Source organism: Pinus tabuliformis, chromosome Q (assembly GCF_031772625.1).
Source record: "Pinus tabuliformis cultivar Carrire ecotype Pingquan chromosome Q, CPIR1, whole genome shotgun sequence".
Taxonomy (NCBI): Eukaryota; Viridiplantae; Streptophyta; class Pinopsida; order Pinales; family Pinaceae; genus Pinus; species Pinus tabuliformis.
Window position 1 is genome coordinate 1,325,865,442 of NC_142296.1, and position 7,142 is coordinate 1,325,872,583.

The following is a 7,142-nucleotide window of genomic DNA, read 5'->3' on the forward strand; positions in this document are numbered from 1 at the left end:
ACGAGCGATGAATTGCTCTTCCGTTACGACTCCCCCCTTTGCCACATCTTCCGTGATTGTAGGAAGTAAGGATTTGATAAACCATTCAGCTAATAGCTGATCGGGGACATACGTTTTTACCATCCTACGACGACGTCGCCACTCATGTATATGATCAGATATGTGAGTGGTCGTTGTCTGTTTGAAGTTAGTTAGGAGTTCCGTTCCCATTTCATACCTTATCGGTAATTGAAAATGGGTTAAGAAAGTCGTGGCTAAGGTACCGAAGTTGTCGAACGAAGCTCTAGGTAATTCAATATACCATTTTTCCGCTGGACCAGTTAACGTCCTCTGAAAAAGGCGAAGCCTAATCGAATCATCGTTTAGGGTGTTTGATGAACACCACAGATGAAATGTCATCACATGATTCAATAGATCTTCACCTGGATTTCCATTAAATTTAGGAATGTCCGATGGAAGTTTGTGAGGAATCGCTGGCCACCAAGGGGCGTAAGCAATTGGATCGTTTGTTAACCGGTGTAAATCGGGTAACTCTAAAGTTGCCACGAATGGTAACTGTTGATTCAGGTTAGGTGAAGCATACCCAGGGTACGATGGAATTGCCTGAGCAGTGGGCCTTTGCATACCAGCATAATGTAATTGATGTTGGTATGACTGATACGGTTGGTGGACTTGACCACTGTAAAGCGGTTGGTTTTGACCGTTTTGAATATACGGTTTTCCACCGTTCGCAAAGATTTGCTGCTCAGAACCTTGGTACACTTGCTGGAATTGTGGTTGTTGGTATTGCACTAGCCACGGTTGTGAGGCCATGTTTTGTTGTGCTATACTAACCGTCGGACCAAGATGTGGGGTAATTGTACCCGTTTAGACCTGTGTTGCCCCACCCGTTGGCGATTGTGGTTGAGTCACAGGGTCAAGGGGCTGTTGCATTACAACCTGAGAAATCTGTGGTTGACACACAATAGGCATCGATTGAACTTGTGACACTGTTACAATAGCCGGTGTGGTCGGGATGTTCGACATAGGTACACATTGTTGCATAGAATACACAACCCTTGGTTGTTGAGGTAGCATAGGTACCCAACCACTTGATGTAATTCCAGTATAACCTGAATACTGTTGTGAACTCCCGTATGGATACCCTCCCAGAGGGGGTAATGAAAGGGCATACTGCCCCCCATACGGTGGCAATCCGGAACTCAAGGGGATTGTTTGTCCTTGGGGACTGGATTGCCCAAATTGACCTCCAAATGGATCAATCTGGCGAGTTTCAACATAAGAGTTGCCGGATATTGTTCCGGAGGAACAAACTGGAACGGACCACACTGTCGAAATAGTCCCTGGGTGGACTCCTTCTAGCGGTTGTGAGCTAGTCGGGACAGACGGTGTGCCGACAAACATTGTCGGAGTGACGGCAGGGAGTTCTGTTGTCGCTGTGTCGTTCGACACAGTCCTAGATGTTGACGGTTGTTCAGACATTTTGAGTCTATCCAATAGATTGCCTAGCGATTCTATAGGAACCCCCACTGGTGATAGACTAACTTCTGATGTAGAAGGAAATAGAGTGACCCCTACTCCAAAATGTGTTGGAGTACTTGCTTGCGGATCTTCTACAATTTCCTCTATCGCAATCAAACCAGGTGGAAGAGGAAGACCGTCAGGTCTGTAAAATATTTCTGGTGCCGAAGAAGGGGTTGAATTGACAGCGACAGTTGTTTGAGGAGCAAGACTCTCTGAACCGGTTACAGATGGAACTGGTTCAGTAACGCAAGTATTTGCTCCCAGACTAGGATCAGTGTTACTGTCCCTCTGTGGCTGTTGAACTTCTTCTATAGAGGTAGGGTTCCCAGAAATGTTTGGAGTAACCGGAATCTCAGATGTCATTGGAACACTTTCTCTAACTTTGATAGGAGATTTCGAACCGGTTAAACGAGTTCGTTTTGTCCGTACTGTTTTCGATTCCGAAGACAAAGACGGTTGACTCGTAAGCCTCCGCGAACGACGGGGTTTCAATTGAATTTCTTCCACGATTGCAGATTACTCGATCAACCAAAATACAAAAGGGGAAAGTGTGTTTCCGAATTAAATGAATTTTTAGACGCTTTTAGACACAACTTGCATTTTCACTTTTAAGGAGTCGAGAAAAAGCTAAAGATGACTCTAGTCTCCTTCGATGTTTTAACGAGCCCGAAGTGACAAATTCTCGGATGGACTTTTTCCGTTATAGAGTCTGAAAAAGGCCAAAAGGAACTGCTCTGGAGTTCTAGGCAGAGGGTGTGCCAAACTTTTCACAAAACCGCAGAATACTTTTTAGGGTACGGGCGGGCGATCTTCCTGAATGCTGTGTTCAGTGCATTGCGATCAGTAGGGCGGCCGACACGGCTTCCTAAGGATAAAGGTTTTATGCCTATAGGGGTCTCCCAATATATACGCGATGGTACGTGGGAGCACAATCCGTACTGGCGCTATCGTCCCTCAGGAGGAATCACCCACCATCAACGAGATCGACAGTCACCAGGCTTTACGATGCCGGAACACGTCTCTAGCCTAGACCTCTATGTTGTGCGTTATGTTGCAAAGCGTTGTTAAGTTCATTCAATTTATTTTAGGTTGATCTTTTTAGAAGTTTGCCCTTTGAGGTTCACCACGAGATGTATGATACAATTCCTAAATGCAGTCTAAAGATGATAAGCAAGCTTTATATCTTTTCAACTTATGAAAATCCTAGCTACAAAGGGAAAAGAAAGACACAATCTTTTCTCAAAGAGCAATCAACACACTCTAATGCACTTTTCCTAAATCAAACATGCAAACTATCAAGATGCAAATGCACAATGCAAGTGTTTGTTTTCTGCTTTCTTAGTATTGATGTCTACAAAGAAAGCTTTTTTGTACAACTTTGAATTTTCTTTTAAATGACAAATACAAACAAGTCTACTTTTTCCGAAATCAGAGAGGGTAGAAGAGATTACAACACTTAACGATTTCCGAAATGAATGCTTGTTTTGACACTTAAAAGAGACAAACTCAAACCAAAAGCAAAAGTAAACGTATAATCAATTGCAAACAGCCAATGAACTCTCTCCTAAGATCACAATCAACAGATCTGAATCAAGGGCTACAGGATGACTATTTCACTCTTGCAAAGGAAAACTGTAAATGATGCCACAAACACATAAAAACACTCACAGTCTTTTGTACAAAAGGAGGAGGAATTTAAGCAGAGAAAAGGAGTTATCAGATAGGTACCTATGCTGGTTACAGGCTGCAAAAATCAGAGATCAAAACAAGGCAAAACAAAGCAGAGAACCCTAGCTGCACAAGGCCTAACTGGATCAGTGCACCCTCAACACAGGGGTTTTGACATTCAGCGCAGGTAGCCTTCACGGGACCTGCGTTGAAATGCAAAACCTCTTCACAGGGTCTGTGCTGAAGGAGAAACGAGAGTTTCTCACTGGGTTCTGGGTCAAAGTTTGCTGATTAATCTACGGTTTCAGGCCAAATAAAAGCAACAAGCAAGGTACAATCAAAGGGATGCTTTGAGGGAGTACTAAGATCTATCACAAAGGATCATCAAATCATTTGTGAGTCCATTGTTCAGATCATAGAAAAATCCAGTGATTGGATCAAAGCAGCAGCTGTCTACTTTGCATCTGAGAATAGCAGATGCAGTTCAATTGTTGCTGTTGAGTCTATGAAACAAACAATGATAGAGACACAAATAAAATGACTAAACAGATCTCCCCAGTGGAGTCGCCAATTTGTTGTGGGGAAAAATGCCTATGCAGGATGATCCTATCCACCTAAGGTGTGACAGTGCCTTAGCAACAAACAGAGACAGCTATTCTAGTATTCTTCCTTTATGAATTAAGATTGAAGAGAGATGGATGGACTAACCGGTGTCTTCCGTTTGTCCCTCGATCCAGTTTCCCTTCTCTTTGAGAGTTCCCAGCTACTTGCCTTCTCGCTCGCCCAGCTTCAAGAGGTTTCTGCAAGATCACAAGAAGAGAACACTACACAAGACATGGATTCATATTCATAACTAGTTCAGGATTAGAAATAAACTAAACATATTAATGCAATCATACATCAAAGATACATCAGTATATAGGAGAAACCAAGATAGCTTTATTGATGAATAACAAGGTTCAGGAAGAGATACAACCCAGAGGGCTCCAATCCAGCATCTCCTTCCCAGCAAATGGAATTCCTATCTTCACCCCCTTCAAAGCATTAAGCACCCAATGGTTCCAATCTCAAACCAACAGCAATTCTTTGCAATAACAAAATTCCAGCCTCTAGATCTCATGGAGGAGAGATCCATATATAAATGTTTGGAGAGAGGATGAGTCAGCTTGAGATCTGACTAGTGTCCTCTCCCTCTGTTAGTTCTTGATTCCACTTGGAGGTTCTTGCTTCCACTTGGAGATTTGGAACCTCTTACTCATCATAGTCGAATTCCTTGAGGCAAGTGTCATTTTGGAAGCTTCCTAGGTTTTGACACCTTGAGAAATGAACTTGCCACATGTCAACTCTCGTTCAGCGCAGGTAGACAGTGTTGCCTTTGACATTCAGTTTAGGTAGCCAATGTTGGCTTTGACATTCAGCGCAAATAGCTAGTGGAGCCACTGAATTGATCCTGAATTGACTTGTTTTTGAGCAGTTTCTAGTGGAGAACTTCTGTGAATTGCCGTGGTTTGTTAGCCTTGTTCCTCTAGGGGTAGGAACAACATGTTTAGGGACTTTGGATCGCTTAGATTATGGACATTTTATGCTCAATGCTGTAAGGCACAAAAATGTCTATAACACTGTGAGCCTGATGATGACGCCAAGATAGGGAACTCCAAGTGAAGCTGTAGCAGGCGATCAGATGGAGTTGGAAGGGGAATCGAACAACCATGAGATTGAATGGCTTTAAATCCATGAATAGACAAGTAGAAGACACAGAGAGGAAGAATAGAGAAAATAAGGAAACAAAAGACAGAGAGAGCAAAAGCGAAGAAGACAGTGAAGCAAAAAGCAGAAATAAGATAGAGGGCCAAGTTGACTAAAGGCAGCGTCGAGCACCAGAGAGCTTGAGAGATTCAAGCCATCCCTGAGAGGATCTATTAGGAATGAGCAACACATTGAGCTCCTTCCATTAAAGACCAGAGGGGTCAAAGAGATGGTAAGGAATAGACTCTGTGCACTCTAGTGGCTTGGGGAATCCAAAAACCACCCTGCCAAGCGAATTCTATTTCAGGAAACTCATACTGAGCTCCTTCATTGTAATTGTCTACTTTAAGACACAATAAAAGAAGGCCACCATTGAAATCTGGACCAGAGATGTAGCCCTGGAGGACAAGGTGAAATCCTTATTAATTTCTTGTGTTCTTGTATTTGCTTACTATGTTTCTCTGCTATTTTCCATTTTCCAGTGTTTGTGTATTTTGTAATCTGATCGATCCATTGCCTAAAATAACATAGACATACACCAACACATGAGTCTGTAATACCTTCATTTAATAATTCTTTAACTGAGATCACTCATAGGGTGATTTTCAGATCATCTTCAATTATATGGGTTCCTTCTCCAAATCTCTTCGTAATGAAACCACTTCTGCTTCTAATCTTGTTGGGTGTGGAGCCTGATTATCTTCTGTATTCAAAGGTTTCAGCTGGATGTATACCCCAGGAAGACTGTACACCCCTCCACGCGGGGTGGCTAATCCCCCCCAGTTGGGGGGTCTGGGGCCTAGCGGTCCCCCGGCGAGGGTTCGGGGGCAGCGCCCCCAAAGCTAAAAATAGATGTAAAATTGCCTTGTAAAAGTCTAGTAATTTCTAGTCAATCTGGGCCATTCATTAGGTGGATGATCTGATGGTAGAAGTTGTTAGCTACCTATACCAATAGGTTTCATATTTCATGATTGGCAAAGAAAGGTCCAAATATGCTCTCCTTTGATGATGCAAAGATCCCATATTTCCATGAGGAGACAAGGTGTGTATATAGCTTGATGTGGACTCAATTTTGATGGATGGTTCAACAGCCTAATCTGGATCATGCCATGTTTTAAATTTTCAGTTGTAGAATAGAGAAAGAATTTTTTCCAACTGTTTAATCTTGGCAGACAAGTAGCTTAGGTAGAGAAGTAAGGCTCCCAACTGCTTAATCTGGGACCTTGGAAGCAATAAGGGTAGCATTAGATAGAAAATCAAAAGGAAAAAGCCAGAGAAAAGAAAAGGCAAATAAGGGTCTACAAGTCTAAGTGCACCCTCCATGAAGAAACAAAAAATGCTAGGCAAGTAGATGGGTAAGCAGATGGGGTTGCAGAAATGCCATTCCTTACAATTGAAAATGTGCTAACCTATTCACCAAGGAGCATCAATGGATTGAGAAGCTCTTCTTCTCCATCAGGTGGCAGCAAAGCAAAGGAGCATGTCTAACATTCCATTTTCCTTTTTCCCATTCATAACTAACATCCCTTCATCTGTTGTGTTCATAAGAGAACTTGAGGTTTTATGCTGGTGCTTATTCCTTTAAAAGCCACATTTCTTGTCTAAAATTCTTTTCATTTTGATCTACTCCCTAAAACTAAGTGGTTTTCAAATAAACTTAGTGATTTCATTCCTCATTCACCTCTTTTATCCATATTAACCCTTAACTTTACTATCTAAATCCCCTATGTCCCCCTTTCCCTACTATAATAACACTATGGTGTACAAATCCCAGCATTGTATAAAATATCCTCCCTTTAGCACTATAGCTAAATAAGTTTGTCAAGGGAGACATTAGTCCACCAGGGACTATGGTCAACCCTGTCATGGGATTGCTCTGACCTCAGGTTGGAGTGACAGCCTCCCCCTAAGCCATCACCTCACCTCTGTCCAATAAATTCCACAAGAACCCCTTCCCTCTGCTCAAAACCCACTTTTAAACCTTTTTTCCCCCCTTGGATTAACCTTGCCCCGAAAAAACCCATAAAAAGAACTAAACCTAAGGTTCTCCGCCCAGATTATTAAAACGAATATTTTAATATGCTGGCGGGACCCCCCCCAACCTGCACGATCTGTCGGAAGGCCCGCCAGCCATCGATCGTCTGCCACCCACGATCCAACGGTGGGCGGGCATTTTCAGTGTCGAATCTGCCGACCTTTAGCGT